The sequence below is a fragment of the Trachemys scripta genome, chromosome 8 (assembly GCF_013100865.1).
Source record: "Trachemys scripta elegans isolate TJP31775 chromosome 8, CAS_Tse_1.0, whole genome shotgun sequence".
NCBI lineage: Eukaryota > Metazoa > Chordata > Testudines > Emydidae > Trachemys > Trachemys scripta.
In genome coordinates this window covers 77,408,651-77,423,294 of record NC_048305.1, presented here as the reverse complement: position 1 = coordinate 77,423,294, position 14,644 = coordinate 77,408,651, and the positions used below count along the sequence as shown (strand labels likewise).

Genomic DNA, 14,644 nt, shown 5'->3' with positions numbered 1-14,644 from the left:
TCCACCTTCCTGGGTCTGACCTTGGAGCATTCAGCATCCTCTGCCCCTCCGTGCGCTTCCCACAGCGAGCCCACACAGGTGTGGTCCTGGGGAAGAGGGTCCTGCACCCCCACTTTGCAGTTAGATGTGACTCTTAGCCAGCCAGAAAAAAAGAGGTTTATTAGATGATAGGAACATGGTCTAAAACAGAGCTTGTAGGTACAGAGAACAGGACCCCTCAGCTGGGTCCATTTTGGGGGGCAGTGAGTCAGACAACCACGTCTGCCCTTCACTCCTCGTCCCCAGCCAGCTCCAAACTGACTCACCCGCCACCCCTCTTCTGGGCTTTGTACCTTTCCTGGGCCAGGAGGTCACCTGATTCCTTTGTTCTCCAACACCTTTAGCTATCACCTTGCAGGGGGGAAGGGCCCAGGCCATTAGTTGCCAGGAGACAGAGTGTCAGCCATTTATGTACACTGGCCTTTTGCTCTGCAACAATCACACCCCCTTATCCCACCACCTAGAGACTTAAGAAATGCATAGGGGAAATTGAGGCACCCCTACAGTATTCAGAAGAAACATTAAGAACAGTCCCGCTTCGTCACAAGGTCACAGTAGGCACCAGCTCATAATATTATACTGCTGCTAAACAGGCAAATGCTATCCCTGGGGAGGTGGAATCCCTCATATGGGAAAGCTACTTTACTCAGTCATGCCAGAATTGCATTTGACTGTCTGCAATTTTAAAAAGCACCAATATTTGGAGACCTTAGAAAGGAAAAATAAAGTAACAGGGGAGCTAGGAGCTCTAACTCATTAGGAGGAAATCATAGAACTTGGCTATGTCTATACTGCAATAAAACACCAGCCACTGGCCGGGTGAGCTGACTCAGGCTGCAGAGCTATAGAATTGCAGTGCAGATGTTTGGGCTCAGGCTGAAGCCTGGGCTCCGGGACCCTCCCCCCTTGATGAGTTCTGAAGTAAGACCCAATCTGGCATCCTATATTGGCTTCACCAACTTCTGTGTGTGTGTGTTGGCAGAGTAAGGACTGTGGGAACAAATAATCTAAAGGGGATTAGTTTAGCGGAGGGTCTCACTTGAGTTAACCTGAGAAGTCCTCTTTGATCCCTTCATCTCTGATTCTAGGATTAATTCACCCATTAACTGTATGAATCTTTCTGTTTCTTCTTTTCCTTCTCCCTCGGCTCCAATATTAGTTTCTTCTCCTTTATTCCTTTACATTTATTACATGTCCTTCTTATTTATCAAAGACAAGAAAATGAAATAAAAGCGCACTGCCACGATGAGGTCACTCTGTACGTTATTAGAGCACTCTACTTTACACCCAAATTGTGAACAACAATAAGATTTTCTTCCAGGACTGCATCTCTTATCAATGTGGTGAATGAAATAAGAGGGAAATGATGCTCTTTCCCTGCCAGATGGTCAGTGTGTTGTCATATACTTTGGAATCGCTTTGACGGTCCTGTTAGTGAGTGTTACAGAGTGACCTTTCATAGTCAAAGGCTGTGTCTAGATGAGGGTAAAAGGGGTGACAGAATGTGCTAGCTAGCATGTTTGTTTGAAAAGTCTAGTGTAGAATATAGCACAAGACAGGAGCCTAGGCACATGCTATTGTACAATATGTCTTGTCTTGACTAGAGTTTTAGAACTGTACGGTCTGGCTAGCTAACATGTCCTAACATTATGCCTACAGATCCTACTCTAGGCCAGGCCTTCAGGACAAAACCTGTACACTCCAAAAGTAGGTGCAGGGAAGGCCTTGAACACAGCAGCAGAGCTATGCAATTGTAGCTGGGGTGGGGGCAGGATACAGGGACTGCATGCCCTGCTCCGTGTAGAATTGTGCCTGCGTTAGCTTTTCTCCCTGCCCTTCAGCCACTGTTACTGCCACCAGTTCAGCTCCACTAGAGATAGCAACACAGCAGCCACGGGCAAAAGATCGAAATGACTTGGCAGTTAAAGGCCCCTAGCACCCTGTTAACACAAGCACTCCTACTGTTTCTACCCACTGTGGGAAATGTTCGAGAAAAAAAGCTTTCAATAGGCAAAGGTTAATGGGTCCCTATTTAAGCCACCTTGGAGGATAGGGCTGGATTGATGGCTCCCTGGCTACGGATGAGAGGTGTTTGGAAATTTTCGGTCAGAATGATTTTCCGACAGAAAATGCAGTTTCTGCCAAACCAAATTTTTCCATCAGGAAAAATAAAAATTAAATATTTCAGATTTTCACCCTGATTTGGGATTAAAATAAATGTTGCAATATTAGAATTTTCCATAGCTCTGCTATAGATTTTTCTATGGCACTTGTCACAGGTAGTGTCTGAGTACCTCCTCTACACTAATGAAATTATTCTTACAATACCCCTCCAACTCCTTTAGCACAAGTCTGCCCACTTCCTGGAACCCAATAGGACCCCTCCAACGCAGATCACTACTATTATCCCCATTTTTCAAATAGGAACTGAGATACAGAGAGATCCTGTGGCACACTCAAGGTCACACAGGAAATACAGGGTAAAGCTAGGAACTGAACTCTTGTGATTAAGTCAATGGGACTCATGAGACAAAACCTTGCTGTCTTCACCAGCTAAACCCCACCATCTCAACAAGTGGGAGTTACAAAGATTCAAAGGTAGCCATGTCTCTGAAAATGTATAGCAGAAAACAGGTACCTGGGGAGGTGGATCCCATTCCTCCCTGACCAAGCTTGTTTATTCAGGTTCTGTACAGGGACCAGGATTTGGGCCTTCACCGAGGTACTGGACAACCACAGGAAACAATGACACTGATTCTGTTCCATTTATATCGCTGTAATGCCATAACAGAGTCTGTGTTCCTGCACACAGCGAGCTCTCCCCGCCCCTTTCTGCTTATTCCATTGCCAGGGTCCAGAGTGGTGCCTACTGCCTATGGCTGGCAATGCCATCACTGCACCTTCTGGTCCTCATCCAGCCATTCTCCACTGCTGGTGTCACTTATAGGCTTTCCCTTTCTCAGATGACCCTTTGTTCTAAATGTCAATCCCACTGAGTACACTTGTGACTTAGTATTTGCAATTGTAATACCTGATATGATCAGCAATGCTCTGAATGCAACAGCCAGGCGTTTTCTAGAGAGGAAGCAAAGCCCTCTAGTGTCTGTTAGCTTCATACACACTTATCCTTTTGAACTTTGTACCATTATAGCACTTGTTTACCTTATCTAGAAATGTCAAAGTACATAGTTTAATGATGGATTTCAGAGCGCATCAAAAATCAGATATACTACTGGGATCTACATTCTGCACGTCAAAGGGCAAAAACTGTAGCAGCAAATTGGAATTTATGACACTGCTTCATCAAAATATATCAGTGCAAACTCCTTTGCAAACAAAGATTTTTCTCTCTCTTGTATTCTGTTAATTCAGATGCAGTTTATTTATCACTAAAACCAACAATTGTTTAATTTGAGGATGGAGATTACAGACCAGGTGCTGGACCTGATCCTGTATTTGTTAATTTCAGTGGGAGTCTGATTTAGCTGAGAACTGCAGAACCTGAGCCATTAATTGTAGATGTAACTAGATTTAAATGACTAATGCACTAGTGCCTAATCCACTGGATTGGCCATTATCCAAAAATCCATCAGGCTAATCTACTGGCATGTAGAAACCTACCCCAAATTACAGAGAACAATTATCACAGCTTGAGATGATAGGCTTATTTTCAAGTCTAACCAATTTAAAATCCGCATTTATGGTAACTATTGCTAAAAGTCTCTTTTTCTGTAATCCATTCAAAAGCAATTTTTTACATATGCCAATTATACTGTGCCACCTCGTGCAGTGAAGAATATTTCATTAAATGTTCTTTAATGTTTATAAGTAAAACAATTGCTTTAAAATAACTATTAGGAGTTACCAGTGAGCTGCAGAAATCATCTGAGCTTCACTTCAGAGATTTAGATAAAAGCTGGTATCTGAGCAAGTGCAAGGAACAAGCATGTGACACAGGCACATGGGAACTGCCATACTGGACCAGACCTATGGTCCATCTAGTCTGATATCCTGTTACTGACAGTGGCCAGCACCAGATCACTATGTTGCCATGTTATCATGACCACGATCATCCTTTTCTGCTATGGCTGCTTTCCTTCATTCGGCCATTTCATTTTATTCCTCTGTCAAAAGACCTGTTAATCCTGGACCTCCCTGCAGATCAATGCCGACTGATCAGACTGAGACCTGGGAACACTCAACGGAGCAAACTGAAAGGCAGTTCCGACAAACCTGGTGGAGCAAAGAGATGCATGCTCGTTTACACTACTCACTCTAACTGCTTTTCATCAAACCTTCTCCCCCATCCCTTTTTCATACTCTATCTACTTAGTTCTTGTCTACATTGGGGATTTGTCCTGATTTCAGCCCTCAGTGGTCACCACCAACGTAGTTGCACAGGTGCAAACCCTTAGGGTGAAATCCTGGCCCCACTGAAGTCCATGGCAAAACTCCCGTAGGCTTCAGTGGGGCCAGGATTCACCCCTAGTGTAGACAGGCCCAGCTCTGTTTGTACCTTAGCCCTGCTTGAAATCAGGGGAAACTCCACCTTGGGGATTTCACATGTTCAGATTCATTGGTGGTGACCACTGATGGCTGAAATGGGAGCAAATCCCACTGTCCATAAGGCCTTTTGGACCAGGACCTTGTTCAACAGGGATATCTGTCCATAAGCACCTAGTACACTGCTGACATTATACAAATAACTTTTAAAAACTGTGTGATTGACCAAATGTGTTAACATTAAATAGCAGAACATTACTGAGAGCATGGGAACACTTTGGGCCAGATCTTGCCCCTGCCACTCAGATACACTGGCAGGAGTGAGGGAGGGGCTCATTATGCTCCCTGCTTTGTGGGCCAGTGAGGGAGCAGATACTATGCCCCCTCCCTGGGATTCTGGACAGACCCTGTGCAGGGATGTAAGAGGGGAGGGGAGAGGCTCCTCTTGCTCTGCTCTACCATACAAATGCACAGGGGCTGGCAGAAGCTAGCCCTTCATCTGAAAGCCCAATATCACCCAGACAGTACTAATAACTGCATTGACTATAGTCGAAGGGGCAATGACTATCTTTGATGTATTGTGCAAAAAACAAAAACAAAAAACCATCTCCAGATGATTCAGTGTCATCTTGCTTGGTTTGAAGAGAAACTCACTCTGTCTGTTAATCTGTTGGTTAAAAGGGGAAATAGACATACGCTGCATTCTCAATCCACTTCAATGGTATCTTCTATGATATTTGGCTGCTGTGAAATATAGTTTCAGTTTCTTGCCAACATTCCTTAGCTTTATTACCGCACAGTGCCTTGGACAAGACAGTCTCACTCAGGGCAAGTTACAGGTTTTCCAAACATCCTGACTCCTTTCTGTCTTATTCCTTTAATTTATATCAGTAGTTCAGTATTTCCTGAGTGTCTTCCTCATCCTGTGGGCATAGCATACCCTGCCTGGTAACCTGGCCTAAGATATTTTAAATGCACAATCACCATTTAACTTCTAGGATAGTTTTGAAACTAGTGTATTTGAAAACTGATTCCAAGTATGATGACAGGGCAAACACCTACAATTTCCTTAGATGTCTCATGTTTAATTCCCTCGATAATCTACATGGTTTTATGCAGCATGCACAGGTAGCCACTGTGTTAAGTAAGAATATATTTGCTTTCGGTAACTAAACAGAAGATCCATTTTTCCCAAGTATGGATTTATACTGAAAAATTCCTAAGGTACATTCCGCTTCTTAAAAATGTTCTCAGCAACTGTTAGTGCCTAGTTACTAGTGTTATGGGCACACTATAACTAGCTAAGGGTCTGCTGCTGCTCAAAAGACTGTGAAACATACTATGTATTGAGTGTACATTACAATATTTGTATTATGAAAGGTGGCACTTAAAAATTCAACAGAGCATTTGCTAGCGCTTGGTTTTTGACCTGTTTTTTGGAGAGTTTTTATGACCATTTCATGTTTGTGCCGTGCCCAAAGATGTGCTAAGCATTAATGTATTCCTCCTGCAGCTTCAGCAGATCATCAGAAGTTTTCAATTTACAGAAAAATCCCATAAGATGGAGTTTGTAGGCTGCAGCTTTGCAAATGTCAATACACAAACCTGTTTGGCAGAGCTGAGTGGCATATGTTTAAAGGTATTTACGTGCCTAAAGGTGGAGATAGGGGCCTAGTGGGATTTTCAGAAGTGCCTAGGCATCTAACTTCCATTGATTTTAATAGGAGCTGGGGCCTAGGCACTTTTGAAAATCCCAGTTGCATCTTTAAGCACCTACTGACCTTTAAACATCAGGCCCAGAGCACTTAGCATTCTTCCTTAGCAGAATTCAGGCTCCCAAATTCCTGAAATGGCATGGGTTTTTTTTTAAAAAAAAAGCTTAATTTTCTTTCACTCAGACAAGAAGATGATCATGCAAAACTGAAAGGAATGAAAAGGCAAAATAAAAGGAAATAGAACTGGACAGAAGAGAAGAAACAGCTAAACTATGTGTCTGATATATTATTAGATTCTGCCTCTTCTGCGGTGCTCCTTCTTGCACTCCCACTCAGCCCCTCTGTACTGCTGCCAGCTCGGAGCAGTTCTAAAGCATTTCCCCACTTTCAGCAAAGGCACAGATATGGTATCAAAACCAGTTTATCTTTAATCACTAGCATGCGTAATACCAGAAATAAGCTGTAGCTGTTCCATTTATTGCAGGCTTTAATGCATGCTGCCCTTCAGTGGTGGATCTTGGATTAGCTGCTAGGCAAACTATAGTACAGCCCACATTTATCTTTAAAACCATATGTTGATTTGTAACCTTTATACACACACAATGCTCAAGGTCAGGAAATGAAGATGTTAAGCAGGGCCGGGGCAAGGAAGTTTCGTGCCCTAGGCGAAACTTCCACCTTGCGCCGCCCTTCTTCCCCCACCAGCCATGCGGCAGCTCCCCCCCCCCCCCCCCCCCTGAGGTGCCCCCCCCCGCGGCAGCTCTCCCCCCTCTGCCCTGAGGGCCCCCCCCCGCGGAGCCGTGCGGCAGCTCCCCACCCCAGCTCACCTCTGCTCCACCCTCTCCCCGAGCATGCCGCCCCTCCTCAAATTCTCCTCCCCTCCCAGGCTTGCGGCGCCAAACAGCTGATTGGCGCCGCAAACCTGGGAGGCGGGAGAAGTGGAGCAGCCGCTGTGCTGGGAGAGGGAGTCTGAGCCGCACATGTCAGCGCGCTGCCGGCAGCCCAGCCCAGGAATGCTGTAAAAAAAATTGGGGGTGCCAAAAAGCGGTCTTAACTCCCTCCTCCCCCAGTAGCTATACTGAGTGGAGACTGGAACTCTCTCCAGGGTAATATGTGTTTAAACTGGTGTAACAGCAAGGCATGCTTGTCCTTTCTAAACTGGCAGTGCTCCATACATCGTAGTAAACAGCAACCAGCATCACAGTCATTTTCTTACTTTTACTGTTGTCAATGGATCACCATATCAACTACTTGAGCCACTTTTTAATTCTGGAGAAAGATGTGTAATCGAGGGCCTTTATGAAATGGGTGAAGAGAAAAGAATGAAATACTTGGCTAATGACTGATGCATGAATACTCCAGAGGTCTGAATTGTGTATTTGGGAATATTGTACTTGTGATGGAAAACTACATGAAAGGCGTATCCCTGCAGGCGTAATTGCCTCCTTCGGTTAACCCCATTTTTCTTATACATGATTCCATTCTATGGGTGTATCGTACATTTTTCTCAGCAAATCTTCCCAGAGTCAAAATCATAATCGATAGAGGATTCAGAGAGAGAAATGATTACTTCATTTCCCTCAATTTGTAGATTTTTTTACATCATCTGATTTTAATTCCTACGCTCCCCAGGTCTTAATCTAGGGCCTGGTCTACACTAGGAGGTTATGTTGAATTTAGCAGCGTTAACTCAAATTAACCCTGCACCCGTCCACACAACGAAGCTATTTATTTCGACACAGAGGTCTCTTTAAATCGATTTCTGTACTCCTCCCCGACGAGGGGAGTAGCGCTAAATTCGACATGGCCATGTCGAATTAGGGTAGGTGTGGATGGAATTCAACACTAATAGCTCCGGGAGCTATCCCACAGTGCACCACTCTGTTGACGCTCTGGACAGCAGTCCGAACTCGGATGCTCTGACCAGCCACACAGGAAAAGCCCCGGGAAAATCTGAATTCCTTTTCCTGTCTGGCCAGTTTGAATCTCATTTCCTGTTTGAACATTGTGGCGAGCTCAGCAGCACTGGCAACGATGCAGAGCTCTCCAGCAGAGGTGACCATGCAATCACAGAATAGAAAGAGGGCCCCAGCATGGACTGATCGGGAAGTCTTGGATCTGATCGCTGTGAGGGGCGATGAATCCGTGCTTTCGGAGCTGCGATCGAAAAAACGGAATGCGAAGATCTACAAGAAGATCTCCAAAGCCATGACGGAGAGAGGATACAGCCGGGATGCAACGCAGTGCCGCATGAAAATTAAGGAGCTGAGACAAGGGTACCAGAAGACCAAAGAGTCAAACGGACGCTCCGGATCCCAGCCCCAGACATGCCGTTTCTACGGGGCACTGCATTCCATTCTAGGTGCGTCCGCCTCCACTACCCCACCACTGTCCGTGGACTCTGACGATGGGGTATTGTCGACGGCCGCTTCCTCGGAGATGTTCGCGGACGGGGAAGATGAGGAGGACGAGGCAGTCGACAGCACTTTCAACGCTGATTTCCCCGACAGCCAGGATCTCTTCATCACCCTCTGGAGATCCCCTACTAACCCTCCCAAGGCGGTAACCGAGACCGTGAATCAGGGGAAACATCAGTAGGTAAGTGTTTTAAACATTTATTTTGAACAGAATAGGAATGGTATCTTAACAATGGGTTTTTCATGATTAGTTTGCCCTAGGCGTTTTAGTTTCTAGTCCTTGCCAGTGCAGCTACTGGAAAAGTTTGTCAACATGTCCGGTTTTTCATGATTAACCTAGGTGCTTTAGTTTTTAGTCCTTTCCAATGCAGCTACTGGAAAATTCTGTCAATATGTCCGAGGATAGAGCAGAAATCCTCCTGGGACATCTCCACGAAGGTCTCCTGGAGGTATTGTGAAAGCCTTTGCATCAGGTTCCTGGGGAGAGCGGCCTTATTGCGTCCTCCATGGTAGGAAACTTTTCCGCACCAGGCTAGCAGCAAGTACTCCGGGATCATTGCCTTGCAAAGCATGGCGGCATACGGCCCTGGTGCTTGCTGGCATTCATGCAGCATGCAGTCTTTCTCTGTCTCCGAAATCCTCATCAGAGTGATATCACTCATGGTGACCTGCTTTGAATTAGGGGAATGTTAGTATTGGGACTGATTGCCTGTTCCTTTACATAACTGTAACCGGCCGTTTATAGCCACGCGGTGGAGGCGTGACAGGGGCAGCATGGAGGGATCTTTCCCGGGCACAGCCGCAACGGGGGTGGGACAGGGGCAGAGTTTATGCTGGCCGGATTGCCGGCAGCAGGAACTGGCCAACGGTAGGAGCATTGCTTGGAACGTGAAAGAAGGGCACTGCTATAAATTAAGCTTTAAGCAGCCAAAAGTCTATGGCTTACCATGTCCGCCTGCTAGCCGAATTCCGTTGTCCGGCCCCGCTTGTGTGATCTGTACAGCAAGACCCCAGGCACTCAGTGGGAAGGCCAAAAATTCAACCTTGTACTGAGTGTGCATGGTCTTGTTCACAGAGAGAGACTATATTCATTGTTCGCAAAACTGTATCTTTCTAAGGAATTCACTCCCTTTTTCCCATCCCACAGCTGCGAGTGTCTCCCGAGCTACCCCGGCATCCCCCTCCCAGAGATCAGGCGACGAAAGAGAAGGACACCGGACGAGATGTTCTCAGAACTTATGGGCTGCTCCCGAGCTGAGGCGGCACAGCAGACCCAGTGGAGGGAGAACATGTCGCAATACCAGCGATCACACAGCGAACGGGAGGACAGGTGGCGGCAGGAAGACCAGCAGGCAACTCAAACGCTGCTTGGACTAATGAGTGAGCAAACGGACATGCTCCGGCGCCTTGTAGATGTTCTGCAGGACCGGAGGCAGGAGGACAGAGCCCCGCTGCATTCTCTCTCTAACTGCCCTCCCCCGCCACAAAGTCCCATCCCCCCTTCACCCAAAGTCCCAAGAAAGAGGGGCGGCAAGGGCCGTGAAAACAGTCACTCCACCCCTGCAGACTGCTCAAGTAACAGAAGGCTCTCATTCCCAAAGATTTGATAAGTCCTTTCCTTCACTCCAAAAGCACCTCACCCAAGCCCCCGTCCCAGTTTCATCCCCTAACTGTGTAGTTAATAAAAAATAAGTTTCTGTTAATTATTGTTTCCCTCATGTTCTTTTAGAGGAAAGTGTGTTTGAAGGGGGGGAAGGGGTTGGTAATTGGAGAGGACAGTCACCTTTACCAGGGTACAGACACGGGGTCAGGTTCAGCAGAAGGTCACAAACACATTGCAGTTACTAGGCACCCTGGTCAGTCTGGGAGGTGGTTTTCAAGTTCTGTCGGGGGGGGGGGGGGGCTATGTGGGTTTCTGGCGGGGGAGGGCGGTTACAGATCTTATGCAGCGGTCCTTAGCCTGGATGACAGCCCCACTGTTTAGTCAAATTTAAATCCAGAATACCATAGGGCAGAGTGAGTTTCATTTAAAAGGTATTTAATTTTACCAGCATCCCATCCTTCCTCATTGCCTTCTGGTTCTTTCTTGTCACAATAGAAATGTGCTAGTCCTGGCAATAGCAGCAACTGCATTCTGAGATGCGACATTGATAGAACACAGGGTACTTTGATGCTTCTGATTAACCTTAAAGCAGTGTCTAAAACGATAACCTCGGAGTGGAATATGTGTCACTGCCCAGAAAAATCTGTACAGCTGCCTCAGTAAAATAGACCAAAACCACACAATAGGGCAAGCAGGAAGTTCCAGCATTATGTCTCAGCAGTTTTCTCTCAGGTAAGCAATCTAAAAGCAGTAAAATTATTCTCAGTAATCCAAGATGTGCTGGGAGAAAAATACATCCGCACAACAGATTTGCAGAATCCCTGTGGCAGAGATTAAAAAAAAGCATCTAGCTATGTTATCATCGTTCTATAAATCTGTAGTACGTGAGTCTATATAGAATACCTTAATACCTGGTTTAAGAAAAGGGTAAATTCATGACTTCTGGGAATACCAATATTTTAATGTCAGAACTGTTATCCTTTTAGACGCTGCTTTAAGGTTAATCAGAAGCATCAGGGCCAAATTTGCAAATAAATGTGCCTGTTGACCCTGCAAGTTTTGTATAGGCACTGTGAAGGGTATCCCTGCCCTGCATTGGACAGGAAGGGGTTTAACCCCATACTGTGGACTGAGGAAGTCACACCCCCTTGCCTCTGCTGGGCATGCTCCAGCTGGAACCACAGTATAAAAGGGAGCAGCCCAGCTAAGTCTGGGCTGATTGCAGAGGAGAGAGGACATGTGTTGTGGGCTCCTACCTGGGGTTGTCAGAGCCTGAGACCATGGAGGCCAGGTGTTCCGAGAACCAGGTGAATACCCAGCTGCCCGTAGAAGCCCACAAGGGAAAGGAGTTATCGGGAACTTCACCAGCCAATGATTCCAAGGATCCAGAGGACCTGTGGACAACAGCACAGGAAGAATGGGTAGGAAGTAGCCCATGGGAACTAGACATTGATCCAATTGTGGAACTGGGAACAGAGTCTGTGTTTCGGAAGGATCCCCGCTGACCCAGTGGCGGATACACTCACTGCTTATAGAGCCCTGGGCTGGGACCCAGTGCAGTAGGAAGGACCTGGGTTCCCCTACTCCAGCCACCAACCCACCCCTGGGTGACACCCCCTGCCTGGCCACTAGGCCATACTGCCCCGCTTAGAAGGGCAGTCTTATTGACTTCAGCCCCTAGGCCATACCGCCCTGCCCTGTGTCAAAGTGAAGACCCATTGGCTCTGGCCACTGGGCCATGCTGCTCTGTGCTGAAGGGTTGCCCAACATCCAAGGACAGTCCCCCTGATGGGGTATACCTGCCCTACAACAGCACCTACTGCATATCCTACACTTGTGTGTATGAACTACGTAGTTGAGCATGGAAACACATGACAACAGTTACTCTGTTTATGTACCCTGTTTATATAAATAAGTGCAAGATTCATGGGCACAAAATATTCAGGTACAATTTTTATTTTATAAATTAATTTTATTCAGTAAATAAATGCAGCTGAAATAAACATGCAGAGGATAATAACTTTGCTAGCAGTCAGAGTCAATGTTCTTTATGTGCACAGGTTTGGGCCTGATCCTGCTAACAGTTACTACTGGATATAGTGCTTCCTACTGTGAGTAATTCTCATGGACATTTTTTTCCGGGACTGGGATTAAAGGATAGTACGTTCTGAAGCTGGCTTTTCCCCCTTTCGAACTTCCCCAAGCCCTGACACATGGATTTCTGCTCCCCCTTACTCATTGGCATAGAGGGCAAGGGCAATATAGGGTCAAGACCCAGATCTTAAAAGATATTTAGGTGCCTAACTCCCATTTAAATCAGTGTGAGTTAAATGTCTAAATACCTTTGTGGAATTGAGCCCAAAATCCTACTGCCAAAATCAAACAAACCAAAGCTTGTTGTCTTTCTCTTGTCTGGGAGACCTGTTATTTCTAGTGCTGTTTGTTGTCCTGTTGGGGAAACGTTAACAAAGAAAGAAATCTCTTCTATGCATGAAACGAAACCTACTTTAAAAACAATTCTACAAATGTATTAGATTCCCAGCTGGGCTCTGGGAACAGGGCTCTGGGGCATGGGAGAGAGCTGACTGCCGAAGCTCTGGGGAGCTCACTTTTGGCTTGTGAAGTGCTGATCCCCTGCTTGGGGAAGTGGAGAGTGCTCAGCAAGCTGCAGGAGGTGATCAGCACCTTGCGTGAGTAGGCCGTGGGATGGAGAAAGCAGATCTTAGTTTGTCTTTGGAAGGTTTTTTATGGACCACTGCCAAGATATAAAACATAGAAAAAGTTGTAGGGCCTGATCCTCATCTGCTGATGTCAATAGAGCTATATCCATTTACAACAGCCCAGTATCTGACCCAAGAAGCTTTCATGTAGTTAGAAAGAAGATGCATATCAGAAACATGATGCCCTCAGGTACCAGCAGGGCTCACCTCAGAGCAGCACAGAACATTGGTATGTATTGTATGGCATGCACTGCTCTTTCTGATGCATTAATTTTAATTGGCTTTGTGCAAGAAGCACATTTTAAGGAAGGATTTGAATGAAGGGAGGGTAGCTGTTTAATGCACAAGAAGAGGAATGGAATTACAAGAGCAATGGTGGAGATACAGGGCTGAGGAGATAAAGACTGTAGTAGGAGAAGAATACATAAGGGGAATTAAGAATGAGTGTGGGCAGGAACGTAAGACTTCCTGTAGTGGATTAGACCATCTAGTCCAGTGTCTTGACTCTGACAGTGACCAGCACTAGATGTTCCAGAGAAAGGTGTAAAAGCCCTCACTGGGCAGATGTGGGGTAACCTTCCCCCTATACGAGATGAGAAGAAGGGAACGAGAGCTGAGGTGCAAGTGAGGCACAGTTGTTCAGAGCTTTGAAGCTGAGGATGGGAAACGATGCGGAAGAAATCAAGAAAAACCGTAGCTCTGAGTCTCCCCTATATTGTGTCTACACAAAAAAGGCATTTGGTATGTGGGCTAGTGTCAAAAGTTACTAAATAATGAGGAATAAGAGGAGGTGGTCTGATCCAGGAGGCTAATTTCAAATGTGTATGGGATACTGCTCTACAGGGAGTGTGGGGAGGGGAGGTGGAAATTTGAAACCCAAATACGTGGGATGACTTGGTGGGCAAAAATTTCACAAATGAACATTGCAGTTAGATTTAAGGCAGAATAGCACAGTCCTTCACTTGCCCTGCGCTCACAAGATATTATTACAAAATAATCTAGTGAAATTTTACTCTTGCTGATTCAAGGAAGTACATGACTCACCCAGATCTGTATAAAAAAGGGTTCCTTTAAACACACCTAGAGCTGGCACACACTTACAACAACTTTGAGGTGTTCCTGTAATAGTCTTTATTTTGATTGGGAGAAGTTATTACCAGTGGAAGGGATTTTTCGGGCAACATATGCTAAATTAGTAGTTGTAAAATGTAAGATAGCAACTCATAGGAGAAAGAGATACCCAAAAAGTACTTGATAGCACAACAGGCCGTAATACCTTTTCATTGTAGAGAAACTGATGTATGCAAGAAACCAAAACCGGTAAAACTACTGCAAAACTGACTCATTAAGTAAAATAACAGATTTTATAATGTTTCCATCTAATACTTTGCTTTTCAGATGATGGTTCTCAACATGCAATCTGAAACCTGAAATCACTGAAAGTACCTTGAATTGGTAGAGTCCACACCCTATTCTCATTACAACATGGCTGTGTATACACAGAGAGAGAGAGAGAGAGAGAGAGAGAGAGTTGGTGTGCAAACAGGGCCGGCTTTAGCAAGAGCGGGACCCGATTCCTGGGGGCGGGGCTTGCTGCAAGCCCCGCCCCCAGGAATCGAGCCCCGCCGCCGGGGGGGGGGGGGGGAC

The 14,644-nt window shown here is 45.9% G+C and overlaps 1 long non-coding RNA gene across 1 annotated transcript in view; it reads right to left on the bottom strand.

Moving 5' to 3' along the window:
* LOC117881765 overlaps positions 1-14,644 on the bottom strand; it is a 50,621-nt gene that overhangs the window by 22,601 nt on the left and 13,376 nt on the right. Inside the window, exon 2 of the long non-coding RNA XR_004646859.1 lies at positions 11,534-11,671. This is a non-coding gene — a long non-coding RNA (uncharacterized LOC117881765). The remainder of the gene's footprint in view (positions 1-11,533; positions 11,672-14,644) is intronic.